At 35.4% G+C, this 20333-nt stretch overlaps 1 pseudogene; it reads right to left on the reverse strand.

The window, feature by feature from the left end:
* Window positions 1–6157: 6157 nt before the first annotated feature.
* Window positions 6158–10146, reverse strand: Wnk3-ps1 (WNK lysine deficient protein kinase 3, pseudogene 1; annotated as a pseudogene).
* Between the last annotated feature and the right edge of the window lie 10187 nt (window positions 10147–20333).

The raw sequence follows: 20333 nt of genomic DNA on the forward strand, positions 1-20333 counted from the left end.
TGTTAGGAAACTCAATTATAGAAAGACATACTTGCTATGGACCCATTGATAAGTGGATATTAGTCAAAAAGCTCTAATTAATCAAAATGCAATTCACAGACCAAAGAAGGATGACCAAAATGTGGGTGTTCCCACTCCATCTTAAAAGGGGAAAAATATCCATAGGAGGGGATATGGAAGCAAAGTTTAGAGCAGTGACTCAAGTAACGGCCATTCACAGCCTGCCCCACATGTGGCCACCAAAACTAGATATGTTAATGAAGCAAAAAATGCATGCTGAAAGGGACTGGATATAGATCTCTCCTGAGAGACACATCCAGAACATGTCCAATACACAGGTCAATGCTAGCAGTAAACCACTGAACTGAGAACAGGATCCTCATGGGGGGAATTAGAGGAAGTATTGAAAGAGTTGAAGGAGCTTACAACCCCATAAAATCAACAATGCCAACCAACCAGAGCTTCCAGGGACTGAACCACTACTGAAAGACTGTACATGGACTGACCCATGGCTCCAATTGCATATGGAGCAGAGAATAGCCTTGTTGGGACACCAGTGGAAGGGGAAGCCCTTGGTCCTGCCAAGATTGGACCCCCAGTGCAGGGGAATATGGGAAGGGGTAGTAAGGCAGATATATGGGGTGAATACCCATATGGGGGAGGGGGAGGGGAGGCGATGGGGGCTTTTGAACCGGAAATTGGGAAGGGTATAATATTTGAAATGTAAGTAAAGAAATATATTTAATAAAAATTAAAAAAAACAAATAATTCTGTTTTTAGAAAATAAAGTGATAACAGAATAACTCCTAATGATATTCTGCTAACCTCAAAGATCAGTAATTCATTCATCCACAATCATATAATCTTTCCCTTGATTAGATAGTAATATATACAGAAAACAGACATGATAAAGAAAGCTAAATTTTTTTAGATTATATTACATGTAGGTTTATTATGAAGCAGCTCTTGTGAGAGTTCATTGGCAAGAAGAACTAAGGCCAATGAAATCATCATGGGGTTTGGGGAATGAAGTGACAAAGAGTAGAAGAAAAGGGAGAGGGAGATGGAGAGGGAGAGAGCAAATGTATAGAGAGAGAGAAGGGGAAGAAACAAGAGAAAGCAAGAGCTAGATTTTGGAACACAAGTCTGTTATTGTGATGCTTAAAATAAATCCCTCACCTCAGAGCACAGTGTTCCCCAAAGAAGATGAAAGAGAAAAAGTGAAAGTACTAGAGTGGATGCAAGACACCAGAAGAACAAGGGACTATAAATCAACTTAGGAAATATCATATTCACCCCCATAATCCAATGAAGAAATCATAGTGACTCTTGTAGCTTGTGCCAAACTGCTTTATTAATGGTTGATGCTCTACACATTAGGCTAAAGTTAACTCATGTTTTCTTGTGAATAGAAAACACAGAGTCCACATTAGCTCTGAGTATCATACATTCATTCAACACTTTAACTTCATTTTCAATCATTGAGCTTCTGATATATATATATATATATATATATATATATATATATATATATATATATATATATATATATATATATATATATCAGAATGTTTTTAAAGATTTTAATGTACTAAGCTTTCTGACACTGGCTGGTAACACTTTGCCAATGAAACTTTCGTATACTGGATTATATTTTCAGGGATATAAATGCTGTCGTAAGACAAAAAGCTTAGATTTCCTCAAATACACATTCTAATTCCATTTCTTTTACTTCTACAGTGGACATTGGAGGCAGATTTCTAGTGTTCTGATTGCCAGACATTCCTCCAAGATAAGATACCAAGCTAGAAAGAAAATCATCTTAAATGCACAAGTCAACTCTCCAGTCAATGGTTAAAAACAGCTATATGCACAAGCCATATTTATTTTACATAATAATCCCATACAATATAGCCTCTACAATGCATAGAACTTGGTATACATGTGACATTCACATTAATTTTCTTATTATTTTTCCTGAACAGCCCACTCCTCATGCTGGTTTTCATTAAGGATTGTATATTTGGGGAAGGAAGCAAAAGTAGCACTAGCAAATGTATATGGTAAAAATCTGTGCTTTCCTCATTGCTGCAACTCAGAGGCCTCTTTTGAAAAGAATTGTAATTTATTATGCATATGCCATAAATATATTCATATTTTCAATGTGATTTTTTTCTCATTTAACACAGCCTTTATTTTTATTTCAAAACAAAATTCCAGGAAACAAAATATTTAATAGCAGTAGGGTAGTAATTAAAATGAAAAACACAGTTTTGACAAATCAAAACCAGGCAACTGCTAAAAGATAGATCTCTTGGCTTACCTGAGAAGTTAATGTTAAAAATGTGAGAATAAAGTTTAACAACCTTCTATATTATGCTACATTACAGAATTAAGAAAGGAAAGCTCACATATAACTAAATATTCAGTATCGAGAATTGGCTGAAATCTGCATATTTCATGGTAAATAATTCATGAAAGTTTAATTACATAAAAATCCTGAATGACTCCCATGCTGCAAAAGGTCTACATGCTTAATATTTGCAGTAAAGATGTTATGGCTTTAAGTGTCTGAGCATGACCGATCTTCAACTGCACTTTCTGAATACTCATTATATCCACTCTTCGTGGTGAGGGGTCTAGACTACAAATCTCAACCTTAAATCTCAAATTATAGTAGAAAACAAAATGTCAAAAGCTAGAAGGGTGCCAAGTGTTGCTTTCTAAGTATTGTCCCTTCAGAGCATAGTCTTCCCCTTGTCTTCTCCCTTGACTTTTAGCTTATTAACAGAGAGAGCTTTCTACTTCACAGAGAACTTCCCAGAATCAGAGCTCTTGATCTGGACACTCATTCAATCATCTCAGTAGAAAATAACTTTAACCTAGTTACTACTGTAGACCAATTCATATGGCAGTTGTCAAGTTCTCTGATCAATGTTTGGATTCATTCTTCATACACACAAGAAGAGAGACTCTTCCAAGTGTGGTCTGCAAGTATGGCTCCATACCAATTGCACACTACTTTTACTTAAAAAGAATTGGCACTATGTTTGAGTATTTTCATTTGATACTTTCAAGTACAGCTGGTGTTTTCAGTTGATAACATCACATCAAAACATAGAAAACACTATACCCAACCCAAATATCACAGCTGATATTCCTTTTAAACTTCCACAGTTAGGTTTCCAGTCAAACTATTAGAACTTTTGCTTGGTATAAGCAAGGAAAATATTGAAAACTAAAGCAACATTTGTGAAACTACAGCTTATATTCAAGACTTTTTTCAGGTATATGAAAGATCCTGCACTGAATACACAAGTACTGGTTACAGTTTTATGTTATACCCAATTCCACAGGCACAAGAGAAGTGCTTCGTGGCAAAGTGCTCATGTCACCACACATATCAACACAATGCTGCTAATCTGATGTGCGCTTAGAGAGGGAAACAGAATGGGTGGATATAGAAACTATCTCTCAATGAAATTTTACAAGATGGTGGCTAAGGGCAACTTTCTGTTCATCACAAGAAAGAGAACAATCAGGATAGGTTTTAGTGCCTTCTAGAAATGAACATAAGACTTATTATATGTTCTAGGTCCTTTTGTTTCAAAAAAAGAACTGAGTGTTATCCGGAATTCATTACTTATTGGGGAGAAAAAGTTCCTCAAAGATGGAAACAACAGTATTATGAGACTTACCTAAACTAAGAAATAATCCAAAATTCCCACATAGAAAACTAATCAATATTTACAAATTGCCTATAATCAGAATCAAATCAAAAAGTAATGACCAAAAGTAAAGCCCACAGCAAAGTCAAGAGTATTGTTTTCATTTCTGCACAATGTGTTTTTTCATATGCTATAATTTCTACATATTGTTTATACATAATTCATATGTAATATATATGTTAAACCAGATACTTCAGTCAGCGTAGAGACACTGGTCCCATCTTCAAAGTTTAGAAAATTACTTTTCTTTCCAATAAAGCCTGAAAAGATTTTAAAGATTGAATGGCACTACAAACATCTGTAGGCAAACCAGGACAATAAATTATATGTAAAAGTGAGATATGTAACAAAATATAGGACATATTATGTAGATCAGTCATTAGTAAATAGAATTGAACATGTCATCCGTGAACTTTGTTTTCACCATGGGCACACTGTTTAAAAGGATTGCAACTAGATGTGATCCAGTCTTAAAACCTGTATTATTTCACCTTACAGATTAATTAGCACAATGGCATTATACAAAACCAAGTTATAATTAAACTCAGTTTTACAGAACTATGGGGTTTAGGAACATTGTTTTATACATTTTGAAAAACACAACAATTCAAGCAACAGCAGTACATGAATAGCCTAAAAATCACTTCAAATGCAAGCAATAGCATGGAAGCTATTTGAGGAATCTGGATATGATCTGGACTCATCCAAACATGATACCTTACTGTGAAGATATTGTTGATCTTACAAATAGCAATCCATGGAATGCCCCCAAGAACAGTGGCAAAAGGAGATGATGGGTGTGGTCTTTAGGTAAACAATGCAAGACAACTTTTAAAAGGATATTGAATGTCATGAAGTATAAAATTTATGACAAAAAAGCACACCCAGTAATTTTTTGCACTTTCTGGGCCCATTGTGGTAAGGTTTCAGAAGAATATGGAGAAAAGTCGGTTAATAGAAACAAATACCAGAATTTGGAATGGTTACCAAGAGTCTCCTTAAATAGGAAAACATATATTTGAAAGGACATTCAAAGTTTTAATGGTAAGTCATTCAAACATGCAAACAGAAGAATTGATATATACCAAGTAAACATACTATTTGTGTTTCACAGACTGAAAATTAGGTAACCCCGTGACTAGTACTCATGATTACTATAGCTAACCTTCCTGCAAACCAAAAGCTTATGTTTTGACACTGCCTCCCTCCCTACTAAAACTGGATAAAACCCAGTAAGGTGCAACTTGACAGTGAAGTCTCTCAAATTCTCAAGAGACTGACATACACATCTAAGAACCAAAATGTTTCAAGTCTATAGACACTACTAAGAAATGATAACAATCCCAAAACTGTCATCAAAAAAGGTTAAAGGCAATTCAAATAATATCATCCAACAGTGTACTATTTCACTACAGGACAATATGTATCTTACATCTCTTAGAACCCTGTAAAGCCAGTGTTTTATGCAAGTCTCAGAAACCAGAAATCTTAATGTGCCAAGTACATTTCACTTTAGAAGAATGGGTTAACAAAAGTGTTAACCTGAATCTCCTTGGTTAGGATTATAAGGATTACTCGACCCTCCCCCACCCCCAGGAAAAAAAATAAGATGCACAACAGCTGCAATGCCTGGCAAAAGAAGGCAAGCCAAACCAGTGCCTCTTGGATGCTCAAAACCAAAGTGGGGTGCACATGGGAGAAATTAGCTGTTTTGGATTTTTATTGAAACTCAGAGGCAGCTCTAGTAGCTGCAGATTCAAGGAACTGTTACAGTTCTGCTTTTGCTTTCCTTCTGACTCACTCTCAGCCAGCCCTCACACCTTCTGCTGTGAAGATGGGGAAAAATCACATTAAAAACATGCAGATTTTGGACTGATTGAAAAAAGTCTACTACATTTATACTCTGAAACATATCATGCACCCAGTTACTACATTCAGTGAGAAGTAAACCTAAAACAGACATGATGAATCCCACAAGATTGGCTATTGCAGGATCGAACATCATAAACATTTGGGGAGAACCAATCCACACAATATTTCTACACATGTTAAAGAAAAGTCTCATTCAACTGCTGGTAGAACCATAAAAATGGGGTGTGCAGGATGAGAATGACATCACAGCACATGGAAGGTGTCTTAAAAATGTAACACTTAAGTTGAGTTAGTAAACTATTCAGAACAGTACTTTTTAAAAAATCAAATAAATAAAACAGGATTTGAAGTGAAAAAAAATTCTATGTGTAGTATGCTTTGTGGGAAAAGCACATTACTACAGAATGCTGAGCTGTGTTAAATATTGCATTGGCACAACAAAAAATACAGTGTAAAGTAGACACGAATGAGAGAAAATATGGTAGAATACAAGAGGAAGGTGTAGCATCTCTGGTGTTCTGAAATTTCTCTTTCCTTCCTTCAGCATTGATTTTGACTCATTTAGGACCAAGAGGGATTGAAATTGGGTTCTGCAGTGGTCGAGCTGGAAATGACTGCAAATTCATTCCATGCTGTCAGAGGACCCCAGATTGGGTAGGAAGCACTACAGATTGCTAAACTGTTCCCAAAATTCCAATCCACTGTACTGGCTAGGCTGTGGTGCCCCCAGCATTGTACTGACAAACAGGAAATATTCCATATGATGCTAATGGCCCAGGAAATTAAGGTAGTGGGAGTCTTTGTGGCAAGGAATTTAGGACAGAGAACAAGACCAGGTTGATGTGTATCCCATAGTAGATGGAGTGTTTTCATATAATTTTTCCAGGTTTCTGACTCTGATTTTTATTGTTTCTGTTTAAGTTCCTCTAAACTGACATTATTAGGAAAATGTCTGACTGTTTCTCTTGTCTACCAGCCTGTGTAAATCATCTGTGAACATCCTCTTCTTACTGACTAGATGTTGTTGACTAGACACAGTATTACTCTCCACATACCACAGATCCTTTCCAAAAATGGAATTGTCCAAATATGACAAGGACTGGGAGTCACTTTGAAATTAGCTTTTGAAAGTTCTTGGCCTGTGAGGTGATGCAGGTGACAAATAAATTTCTGAAGATTTTGCTTTGCTGTCCTTAGTTACATGTGCATAGAGCTCCCGTAGTTCTTTATTCAGCTATGTTGGAAGACTAACCACCTCTTGAATATGTTTTTCTCATAATCTTTGAAGCTACACTTTCAAGTCCTCATACTCAATTTTTGATTCATTGTCACTGCTCATTGGGAAAGATGGATGATAGAGGAGTGAACTCTGTATTTAAGCATAGGCTTGCTCTTCATGGAGTGGTAAATACTGATCTGTACCAGTTTTTCCCACTGGCTTTCCATTATCAGCAAGGGTGGCTGAAAATTCATTAGTATATGTCTGTTTCACAATAGTTGATTCATCTTTTTCTTTATCTAACAGTTCAGACCCAGAATACATACTAATTCCTGTGGTTGAAATTTCTTCCACATTCTTTTCTGTAGTCACTGAAGAAACACAGTTTCTCACAAACTGTGCTGAAATCAAAGATGTCACCTTGTTCAGGATCGTCTTTAAAGGTTTCATAAAGAGCCCATTACTTTCATGAAGAAACTGAAGCTTTGAGTTAGAATGGCAGGATACACTTGGATCAACTGACACTGCAGCTTCAGCAAAGGTTAGTGCTTGCTCACTAGACTGGACTGTCATTTTCTTGAATGACAGTTTATGTTTTTTACCAAAAGACATCATTCTGCTGCTTGTACTGAGGAACTAGCTGCTACTTAGGAATTGTAATCACCTTGAACCATGACTGTTGACATGATCTGTTCATCACTTTGAATCTATTCAATGCCCCAGTATCAGCTGAGATTTCCTGAGTCAGCAGAATGGGATCAGAAGCAATTGCTGATCTTTTATCTTCTGTTTCCACTCTTGTCCGCAGATGAATGGTTCCATTGCTTGACACAGCAGCAGGATAGGCCTCTGGCCCCCTGGATCTGATGACATGTCATGTAAACATAACTTGCTGGGTGCAGAAGTTGTGATATTCAGGTCTCTTTTGAACACTGATATATGAGCATGCTGACTTGCACCCACATTGAATAGAATCTTACAGCTTATCTCTTGGAAATTTCGGCAATGTGCAGAGCTATCTCAAATTCCACAATGACAAATGGCTATGACTCCTAGCATTGGATACAATAGTAAGTATACCTTCAACAGAGGAAGAAAATGGAGGGTCTATATTTTAAGTATCCTTCTGACTCTTAGGACAGATGGTATATGTGCTGTTCTCCTGATAGAGAAAGTTTCTTAATTTTTCATCCAGTGTTTTAAATCGTTTGTCTGCAAACTCCATTTTAGGAGTTTGTTCCCCATCTGATTCCAGGATAATTACAAGTAGAAGCACAACTGGTTCAAATCTAGGAGTCTAAGTGGCAACAATGGTCTAAGGAAAACTTGTTTCACTGTTTACTGTGTTTCTTTGTCTTGTGAAATAAACTGCATCTATAGTTGGCTGCTGTACTGAGAAGGATTGAAGCTTTTGATCAGAAGATACAAGTACTGATATTAGAAGAGCATTACCACCAGTCTGAACTGATTTACCAGGATGGGCCTTAAGCATATCAGCCAAAATAGCAGTTTTCTGACAGGGATATTATCTATGAACATGCCTGCCTGGTTAGTGAGTACTCACTTCCAACTGGATCTAGACACATCAAAGTAGCAGAGTAATTGGAATTTATCAGCAGCTGGGGCCATTGCATGTCTATCATCTTCTGCATGACAGTCATTACTCAGCTGCTCACTTTCTACACTAGCATGTTCTCGAATAATACCATCAACCACATTCATATGTTCAAATTTGGAGGTGAAGAGTTCATGATGGCCTGGATTATTCGCTATAGTGAACAGTGTGTCCTGTTATATTTCCTGATTACTTTTGTTTGTTAGACCAGGAAATGGATGTAACCCAGGCACCATGGCTTAAGTGAAGGAAGAGACACTGCCTCATGATATTTTATTGTTTGGTTGATACTAAACTTCTAGTGACCAACTGGGGATGAATGAGGAGCAGAATCATTGCTAGTTTGAGTGGATGAAGAATTTATCAGTACTTGTTCAGATTACCCTGTTTGATTACTCTTAGATTCCAAAGCAACAGAGTCAAACCCAGTAGAATTTTCTACATCTGAGTAGACATGAAGGCACTCTTGGGTTTTACCTATGATAACCCTCAATTCTTCTACACTTTTCTTCTCATTTCCACCACAAAGTTATCTTTAACCATATAGTCCTTGATATCCTAAGGTACATTGCCATTAACATCAAACTTTAACAAGCATTTTGTTGTTTCATGTTTCCAGCAGACACTCTCGACCATGTTGTCTCTAGAGACTGAGACATGAAGGGCAGTAAGCTGGAATATAGTCTCCCTCTGTGGTCAGGGACAGGAGGCTCTTCTTTCTTTGATATGATACTATTTGCCATTTTCACTTAAAGTACCAGGGCTATTGTTGATTTCTTTCACATATGTAACATCTTCTTCAAGCTTTAAACAAAATCTGGATTTCAAAAATTTGTTGTTTTTCACCTCCAATTGGTTGGAATATATGTTTTGTCTTTGAGACCTTCTGGACAGTTAAGAGAGACATTTTGCACTGTGAAACAACTGCAAATCCAGTGCATGTATGGGCAAAACAGAGCACTGATCTTGGGCCACAGGCAAAATTGTGGAGTGATTCATCTTTGGCTGCTCCTACAACTGAGATGTACTTGTGTGGTTTGAAGAATAGGCTACAGTGTGATAACTTGAAATATCTGAATGTAGAACTGGTAAAACTGCTGGCTCAGATGAAGTGTCATCCCTAAAAGAGGAGGAATGCTGCTGTGGTTTGCCCTATAGAAGCTGCTAGGAAACATGTTTCTTCACACTCAACCAGAAAGTGTGGGCCAGGAGATGGTTGTACAGTTGCAGTCTGCTGCTAAGGAAATACGTTCCTCACATACTGGCAATGGGAATCCTTGCATTCTTCCAAGCATCCAGTAGGCTTCTTTTCCTTTATCTTTCTAATTAGTGTCACACGTTCTCTAATGGACATAGCACCATGTTGGAATCACTTTTCTGGAAGAATTGAGACTTGAACATTTTATACATTACTTTTTCAGGTGTATCTGCCTCTAAGTTGGAATTGAATTCAATAGTTTTTATGTTCACCTTTTTATTTCTTAGGAACTTCAAACTAGATTATTTGAGCCAGAGATGGATATGGGCAATCATCTTCCTCTCTAATTCCATACTTGATCCAGTATCCTCAGCAAACAATGCATGTTTTAGTAGGTCCTTGATCAGGAACTATGGACTGTTCTTAACTCTAACTAGCCAGTCCTCAGTGCCATATTTTCTGGACTCCTAATCTGAATTCTCACTTTCTTCTCCTCTTTCTCTTTTTTCTTCATGAATTTCTTTATTAAATAGGAATATAATGACTGCTAAAAGGCAGAAAATGCATAATCTTTTTCATGCTCTTCCAACTTCATAGCCAAAAATCAAACCAAACTATAATGTGCTTTTTAATATTAACAATTTTCTCACTTTCAAGTTTTCCAGATATTGTTCTAATTTTCTTGCAGCTAACTTTAATCTTTGCTTATGTTACTTTTATTTTATTAACATAAATTTTAGGATGAAGGTTGAATGAAGATAGAATTCCCTCTTTGACCTATCATAAATAACCCTGCTAGTCACAGGTGTCATTATGATGAATAATGTCCCATCTGGTGATATATAACATTAGACTAACTACTACATTAGGTTCAGTATAGATCAAAGATATACAATATTCTCTTCCAGATATTCTGATGGTACTTACATCATTATGTATCTCCTCATGTATATAGGTTTCACATAATTTGGAGGAACTAAATCCACATAGCTACTTTTAGTTTCAGATTATGTAGACATTAGCAGTTCAGTCGGTAGAGCTGCAATGAATTTGACATACAAATCAGTCTTCTGTGAACTTTCATGTTGTACATTATGTCTCCTTCTGATAAGTACACACAGAAGCACAATGTTAACCATTATGAGGAGACCAGGTCTTTTGCAATTTTCAGTCTGGAACAACTGGAATTCACATGGTGGATTTGCATGCTAAAAATGGTAGGGTATCCCTAAAAGTGGCAAACTGATTTTTCCCTTTCATAATAAAAGGTTACTGGAGAGGTAGCTTCACAGATTTAAAAACATGTAGGTAAGGGGTATATACTGGCTCATCTCTACAACTCTGAAGATACATGCGCCAGCTGATGCTAAGACAAAAATTTTATTCTCAAATATTTATATTATATTTATCTTTGTATCTCTTCATTAATTTTATCAAACAAGGATGTATATACTACTTTTGAGAAAGGTATGTACATTGGACTCTAAGAATTTCTGGCAGGTATTCCAAAATCCATCACCTTAGAACACAAATCATCATGGCAGTCAAGAAAATTACTGCTTGTCAAATTTCCTAAAAATGATCTAATTTTTTAATTCAAGAATATTATTACATTGATGTAAAAGCATGTCTGTGCCAGTATTATGCTGAATTTGTTGCTCTTGTTCAGTATCTGTCTGTAATCCGGTATGGTGAGAACTCCCACATGATTATTCTTACTTAGGATTGCTTTCCCTATGAAGCATATTTTGTACTACAATATTAAGTTTCTGATTTTTATTCTGTGTACAAAATGTAACATTAAATTTTCATTAGAGTTCTTATTGAGACTCTATAGTAATTTTTATATAAATATGTTTTGAATTTTATTTTGATGGTCCATTTTGATTTTGAAGGTATTAGTAAAGTAATTCAAAGCATGTTATCTGTTATACCAGGGTTTAAAGTCCATGGGAGGGTGAGCAGGAAAATCATGAATTTGAGGCCAGATTAAGCTATATAATAATACTTTGTCAAGAAAAATATGATATGCACATATGTATGCATGTCTACATGAAATTATACATATATGTGGATATAAATATATGTATGTACACAGGTATAATTAAAAGTATGTATGTGTTTTTCTACCTTTATTTTCTACTGTATTCTATGTATTACATAAATATAATCTGCCTCTTCCTTTAAAGAACAACACTGCTCTTTGTCATTATAATAACTTTTAAATAGTACACTTGAAAATATTGTGTTTTCAGCATATGTGTATGATAGAATTCCCCCATTCTAATGTTATAACCTATCTCTTCTTCATTTTAAATTTTTTTAGATCAATGGCCTTCATGTTTTTAAAGTTATTTTCTCCACATCTTTAGGCAATAGTCAATAAGGTTGTTTGATTTATTTTTCAACACATTTGTCCCTTTCACAAAGGAAAGCTACTCATTTCTGTATTTGTTTGGCAAACTGCCTAAATATTTCAATTATTTTCTTCTTTCCTTATGATCTCAAATACGGAATTACATTTTGAAATACCTATTTGAAATTTTGGGATTTGGGTTTGCTGTTTGTATTGCCTTGTTTGCTGTTTGCAGAGATATAAATAGCTGCAGAGCATAACAGTAAATAAAGTGGGTGTACATTGTATTGAATTACTTTAATCTGAATACTTTGGAAGGAAACTCAGTGAGAACTAGGTCTTTATGATGTCTGCATATTATATTGCAGGACAACCAACATTAGATTTTAAGCTGATGTATTCATACAACCATTATAATGTTCCTGAGTCTTCGGTACAGGAAGCTACTCTAATAATTAACATAATAATTGTCTACAATGTTGTTCTGCCTGCAGGCTGTCTAGGTCAATGATGGTGAAAAGTATAAGCAAAGAATATCTCATTTATCTGTTTAAACACTCCATGAGATTGAACCCAAATAGAGACTGTATGGGAGTCCAATAATCAGAAACTAGATGGCTCAGCTACCTTCAATACCAAATGCTACAATTGTAATATCTATAGATAGAGATATGGAGAAAGATAGAGATAGAAATAGATATATATCAATAAAATAACTTTAAGTGCCATTGTTTTATTCTCATAAACCAGTGCCTTGCTCAGCCATCATTGGAGAACACTCCTTCTTTAGCAAATTGGAGAAATCCAGATAATAAAAGTCAGATATTCTGCTCACATTCAGAATTCTAGGTTTGAAGAGGATGACTCAGTATAGGGGAACTCTAGGCAGCTGAGGCAGGAGTGGATGGGGAGGGGTGGGAGCACCCTTATAGAAGCAGGGGGAGGGGAGGAAATAGGGGCTTGTGGAGAGAAAACTGAGAAGGGGATAACATATGAAATATTTAATGTTAAATACATAAAATAATCAATAAAAAAGAAATTAATACAGACATTATTGATTTCAGATTTGTGCTCTCTAAAAACATTCAAAGTGAAATATTATTTGACCCAGCTATTTCATTCCTCATTCTATACTCAGATATTCTCATATCATACCATAATAATATTTATATATCTATAATCATTGCTGATCTGTGTATTGCAGGAATGAAATAGAGCCTTCCTCATTTCCATAAACAGATAAATGAAACATTAAATTTAAAAAAATATAAAATTTAGTATAATTCTACAAATGTGAAATGTGGAATCACAAAATATGTAAAAAAAATGGAATGATGAACAATGGATGAAATTGACTCAAAAAGAAAAAAATCATGTTTTCCTTCATTTGCAGATCCTCTTCTGTGTGTCTTATAGTCTTTTAGAATAGGTAACAAGGTGCTTTTGGTAACAGACAAAATTGATGGACTAGATGTTGAGTGTATCATATGTTTTATAAATTGTAGAACGGTGATAATTTTAATCAATTTATATATAAGTGAACAGGCCTTTTATCTGGACAAAAAGGGGGAAACGTGGTTTGCCCTGGAGTTATCTGTATTTTGATGCTAATCCCACTGCCCCAAAGACAGCTGCCTAGTCATGTACTCAGGACTCAAGTGACTTCACCAGAACCTTCTCCCCATTGAATTTATAAAATACAGGTGAGGGGAAGGTACAGAATAGAAGAAGGCCTGTCACTGGAATCGAAGGAAGGATGGGCAGGAGAGAATTTTGAAGGAAGAGGTGGAGACTGGAAGAGAAAGGAGCAAGAGACAGGAGGGAGAGGGCAAGAAGCCATGGCAGGTGACATTAAGATTTCATGCTGTACCTTTACAGGTTGTTACAAATGTTTTTTGAGGGATGGTTGTGTATTGGGCTTTGAATGTTTAGGTGGGCAATTATATCTTATCAGATGGGTCAAAGATTATTGTGTTGTGTGTTCTTTTATGTGAAGGTTTGAGTGTAGGAAAGTGCGTGGCAGCAGGAGACACTGGGCTTCCACGGAATTGGAATGTATGCTTCTGGCAAGATATCAAGCAGATATCTTGGGTCACTGTGATGCCAGACCTAGTAAGGACAAAAGACAACATTAATTTTTAAATTGTTTATATTTTTACAACAACTTATATCTACATGTATTTATGCAAAAGTGTATATATAAAACTTCCTGATAAAAATTAGAAGTACAACATGAAAGATAATAGGTGAAGGGTAGGTAAAAGGATCTAGAATTATACAAGAGGATGTAAAGAACATATATATTTTGTTCAATTTTGTCAATTAATTTTTCTTTCTAGTACATTAGGGTATAAAATATAATTGCTAGTGACAGTGCAAAACTCTAAACAATGCTCTATGACTTCAGCCTGGCTATGTTATCTACATTTGTAGTTCATTGAAATGTATGGAAATTTTGTCTAGGCAAGTTTTCCTTTGAGTGGCTATTTCATTGTAGCTCTTTAGTATTTTTTATTTGAGAGTTCACTACAATAAACTGGGTTAATTGAAACCAACAGTTTTTCTGAAGATGCTGAGATTGTTCCACATATAGCAATAAGTGAAGGTACTATATCTCTAAATGAATTAAATGACAGAAATCAGTTGATTATCATGGCAGATGTAAGAAAATATTTTATCTTCTTTCTTAATATTTTATTGAAAATAGTTGTATCCTCATAATTGGGTTGTCATTAAAGATTTCCTTTCTCTACCCCTTCCAGTTTCTCCCTTCCCATGCAGATACACTAACTCCTTTTGTGTCATCAGATAAAAGCAGAGAATGTAACACACAATATCAAAAGATTTAACAAAAGCCATCACAATGAAGTTGCAAGAATTCACCTTACGACAGAGATGATTAGGGATGAATATACAAAAGTCAGAGGAAGAATGGAAAGACCCCGGGACTGTGAAGACATGGTTTTTATAAAAAGATCTTTATAGAAGGTATAGTGCATAGATATAAGGTGTATTCTGTGCACATGATGACAGTGGAAACATGTAACATTTGGTGGCTGGTGATGATTGGCTTCTGGAAATAGGTACTGAAGTTTGGCTAGGGAAAGCACCTGGTGGTAGAAAATGAGAAATTCTTGGTTTACCAAAAATGAGAGACACAGGGTTTTATGATTTAATTTTTTAATTAAGCTACTATGTTGAAAGAGTTTTCAGGTGTAGTAATACCTTTGTGCAATTTTTTTAGGGTTGCTTTTGTATACTACCATGTTATCTATAGATAGTGACACTTCCATTTCTCCCGTTCAAATTTATATCAATTGATCGCTTCCAATTTTCCTTTGTTGTATCTAAACTATAATAACACTGATGAACACTGATACAGAATGAGTGGAAAACCTTGTTTTATTTCTGCTTTTCATAAAATTGCTTGGAGATTTTCCTCCATTTAACAGGGTGTAGAATATGGGCATGCTCTGCTTTGTTATTATTTTAAGATATACCCAGTGAATCTCTAAACTTTTCAAGATGTTATTATGAAGTTATATTACATATTGTCATATCTACATAAGTTATTTAAAGTGATTTTTACTTGTTTGTTTATAATGTGTGTTACATTTATTTATTTGTTTGTTGTTTGTTTGTTTGTGATAAAGCATAAATGTACTTCTGGGATGACTCGTACTTGATTGTTTTGGATTTTTGATGTGATCTTGAATTCTATTTAGAAGAATTGTATTGAGATTTCTTTGTATCTGTGTTCATAAGGGAGATGTGTCTGTAATTCTCTGATTCTTTTCAGTCTTTATGTGTTTTGGGTATCAGAGCAAGAGTGGCTTTGTAAACTAAACTGGGAAATATTATTTCTATTTCAGTTCGTGGAATAGTTTTTATGCGTAAATTTCAGATGGCTCAGGATGTTCTTTTTTTATATATTTCTTATTCATTGAGATTTCTCTATTGAGAATTCTCTATTTACTTCATTATCCCAATTTTAAATGATTTTATTTGGCTTCTTTTATCTAGTGTATCGAGTTTGTATTATATTTTAGATATTAGTCCTCTATCATATATGAATTTGGTAAAAATCGTTTCCAATTCTGTAGCCTACCAATTTGAAGAATGCTAATGTCTTTGTCATACAAAAGTTATTCAAATTCATGAAGTCACATTTAATATTTGTTTTCCTTAGGAGGGATGTTAACAGTGTTCACGTCTGAAAGCAGTCTGCTGCACAAGTGAACTCGTCTATTCCAAAGTTTCTCTTCTATCAGGTTCTGTGTATCTACTTTAAGGCTGAAGTCATTGATCCATTTTGGATGGAGTTTGGTGCAGGGTGATAAGTATGAATATTTCCATATTTTACAGACATCTATACACTGTGACTAGCACCATTACTTAAAGATTCTTTTATGTAGTTTTTAATAAAAAATTAAGTACACAAAAGTGCGGCGATTTATGTATGGGGTTACAATTTTATTCTACTGAAAAGTATGCCTGCATTTGTGCGAATACCTTTCAGTTTTCAATAGTATTCTTCTCTAGTACAACTTAAAATTGGGTGTTTTTATAACTCCATTCATTCTTTTATTGTACAGAATTTTTTTGCTTCCTTTTTTTTTCTGTTTCCAACTAAAAATTATCTTTTCCATGTCATTGAGGGAATGAGCTAGAATTTAATAGAGATTGTACTACTAAAAGTACATTATTTTAGTAGGATGGACATTTTTACCATTTTTCCTACTAATCCATGAGCCAAAAGGGATTTTCCATCTTCTTCTGATATCTTTTTTTTTGTTTATTTCTTTGGCAGTATCTTAAAGTTTTTATCACACTAATCTTTCTTCACTCCCATTATTTTACATTATTTGAAGCTCATGTAACATGATTTTTTTCACTTAGTCCTTTTGTTTTGTGTACATAATAGAACTACTCAATTTTGTAATATAATTTTTCCTCCTTTGCAGAAAGTTTTTTTGTCAGTTGTAGGAGGTATTCCCTGAACTTTTGAAGGTCCCTTATTTATACTATTATCTACAAATAAAATATTTTGCCTTCTCTATTTCAATTTTCTTGATCTGCTGTTGTCTTATTGCTCTAGTGAAGACTTAATTATGTTGACTAGGTATGCAGAGAGTGGACAATAGTGTTTTGCTCCTGAATTTCTTCAATTTGCCTGATATTGTTCTCCATTTAAGTCAAAATTCATATGGGCTTGGTGTTAACTGCAATTATTATGTTAACCTCTGCCCCTTGTACATTCTGGAAAAATCTTTCCAAAATTTTTATTGAAGTGCTGTTCACTTTGGTCAAAGGCTTTTACAGCATCTAATGAAATTATATTTTTTTCTTTCCTTTTTTTTACATGCTGAATTACATGCACTGATTTTCACCTCTGGGATGACGCATATTTGAGCATGAGGATGAAAGTTTTTGAGTAATTTTGGATTTGAATTGCAAATATTTTATTGAGAATTTTGCATATATATTTATGACAAAACTTGTTCTGCATTTCTTTTTGTACTATTTTATATAGTTATGCTTTTATGTGGTTTTGATATTAGGTTAATTGGCCTCATAAAACAAATTGGGCAACTTTCCTTCTGCTTTTGTTTTGTTGATTAATTTAAAGAGTATAGACATTGACATTTCTTTGAACATCTCTTAAAATTCGACATAAAATACATCTTGCCCAGTGTTTTTGTCGTTTTTGTACTGTGTAGTTTTTTTTTTATTTCTTTGTTTCTTTGTGTGGAAGATTTTAATTATTGCACGTATTTCATTACAGTTTGTAGGTCTGTTTAAATTGTGTTCCTCATCCTAATTTAACTTTACTTTGCAATTTCGGTAAGTATAGGATTTTAATGTGTATCCATAAAATTCTCAGATGTACAATGGATCTGTTCTTATGTACCATTTTGATTTGAATTTGGATGTTCTACCTTTGCCTTTAATTCATTCTTTAATGGTATACCAATTTTATTATTTTCTTATGGAAACAATATTTTGTTTCTTTGATTCTCTGTATTTACGTTGTCAATGTTGTTTTTGTTTTTGGTCATATTTTATTGCTTTCAAACCTGAGTTCGAAAAGTTGTTGTCTACTCCTTTTTTTTAAAAGTAAATTTCTTTATTTATAATTCACATATTATTCCCTTTCCTGGTTTCCTATCCATAAGCTCCCTATCCCCTCCCCCTGCCCTGTAAGGGTGTCCCGACCATCCACCACTTTTAACACTCCTTCCCTCCAACATTCCCCTGCCCTGCGGATCCAACTTTGGCAGGACCAAGGCTTCCCTTTCCACCCATACCCAACAAGGCTTTTCTCTGTTACATACACAGTTGGAGCCCTGGGTCAGTCAATATATAGTCTTTGAGTAGTGGTTTTGTCCCTGGAAGGTCTGGTTGGTTGGCATTGTTGTTCTTATGGGGTAGCAAGCCCCTTCGGCATTTTCAATCCCTTCTCTAATTCAATTAAACTTCGTCCTGTTCTGAGTTCAGAGGTTTGCTAAGAGCGTTTGCCTCTGTATTTGACATGCTCTGTTTGTATCTCTCAGGAGAGATTTATATCCAGTTCCTGTCAGCATGTGTTTCTTAGTTTCATCAATCTTATCTAGATTTGGAGCAGGCTCTGAATGATCATTCCTTTAGTCTCTATTCTAAACTTTGCATCCACATCCCCTCCTATGAATATTTTTGTTCCCCCTTTTAAGAAGAAGTGGAAGCATCCACATTCTTGTCATTCTTCTTCTTAAGCTTCCTGTAGTCTGTGGATTGTATCATGGGTAATTTGAGCTTTGGGGCTAATGTCCATTTATCATTTTGTGCATACCATGTGTGATTTTCTGTGATTGGATTGCCTCATTCAGGATGATATTTTCTAGTTCATTCCATTTGCCTATGAATTTCATGAACTCATTGTTTTTGATAGCTTAGTAGTACTCCACTGTGTAGATGTACCACATTTTCTGAATCCGTTCCTCTTTTGAAGGGCATCTGTGTTCTTTCAAGCTTCTGGCTATTATTAATAAGGCTGCTATAAACTTGGTGGAATATGTTTCTTTGTTGTGTGTTGGAGCATCATTTGGGTATATGCCTAGGAGTGGTATAGCTAAGTGTGGGACCTTCCTGTGCCCCTTCAGTATTTGACCCCTGGTGAGCCTTACTGACGCATATGGAAGTCTTTAGTTCCAAACAAAGGAGCATCCTGACTTTCTGTTTGCCCTGGTCGGTACACTTGGGTGGAATGCCTGGACAGTAACACTGTTAAATTGGTTACTGTATTTTGTTCCTCTTTCTTTGTTCCTGAGGACATAAGCCTGTTTTTCCACTGTTCTTCTTTTATTTCTCCATCCAGTGAACTAGGTATACAAACTGTGAATTTCAGTAAAAGATTGGCATTCTTTTTCAACACGAAATGTCTGTGTGTTGTCTTTAAATCCCGTAGGCCTAAGCTCCATTCTAGGAAAAATGATGGTGAGGCTGCCGACAATTGTAAGTACCACCGAGATAGGGTAGAGAGGAGTGCCTGATGTGGTCATTCCAGGAAACTGGTGGGCAAACAAGAAGGAACATATTGGGTGAGTGCACAGCGAAGAAAAATTTTCTCACAATGGGAATGTTGAGTTCTACCTTACAGCTAACAGATCAGATAGTTGCTCTACTCCAACAGCATGGAACAGCTGTAATGGTAAAAACAGCTAAAAATTTATTAAAACTTTAGGTAAATTGTTCTTGAGCCACCCCCCTGGAGAGGAAGAATAGTCCCTGGTTTGTCATTCAGGACTTAATATTCCTTATTGAAAGCAGGCTAAGGGATATTGAAAACACTGCAGAGATATGGCCTTTAGAGCAATCCTGTTGCCACACTGTCTTTATGGAGATTGGTTAAGGATGCTCTCTTGAGTACTAACGCTAATATAAAGGGATTAATGTCAGAGATAGAAATAACATTTGGAATAGCATAAGATGATCCCTCTTGTAAGTCTTTACAAACCTCTGATTCAGATCAGGATTCAAGCTCAGAGGAGGATGAAGAAGATACATCAGAAAAAAATAGAGGTGCTTAAGAGGAAGATTAATATGTTTCACATTGCTAAAATATCAGAATCTTATCCTCCTAGTGTTGGGAGCTACTGTTCCTCCTGACTATGAATCCTATTCTTTCTTGGAGTGGTGTTATAGACAGAAGGCTCCAGGAGAAGAGTAATTTTTCCTGAGCCGCTCCCCGGAAAGAAAGCAGTGTATCCTGTTGTACAGGTCCCAGACCTTAACAATGCAGGTCAATCTATCAGACAGAATGTTCCTCTAAGTTTTAAGTAGTTGAAAAACCTGAGGGTTGGGGATTT

The sequence above is a fragment of the Rattus norvegicus genome, chromosome 1 (genome assembly GCF_036323735.1).
Source record: "Rattus norvegicus strain BN/NHsdMcwi chromosome 1, GRCr8, whole genome shotgun sequence".
Classification (NCBI taxonomy): domain Eukaryota; kingdom Metazoa; phylum Chordata; class Mammalia; order Rodentia; family Muridae; genus Rattus; species Rattus norvegicus.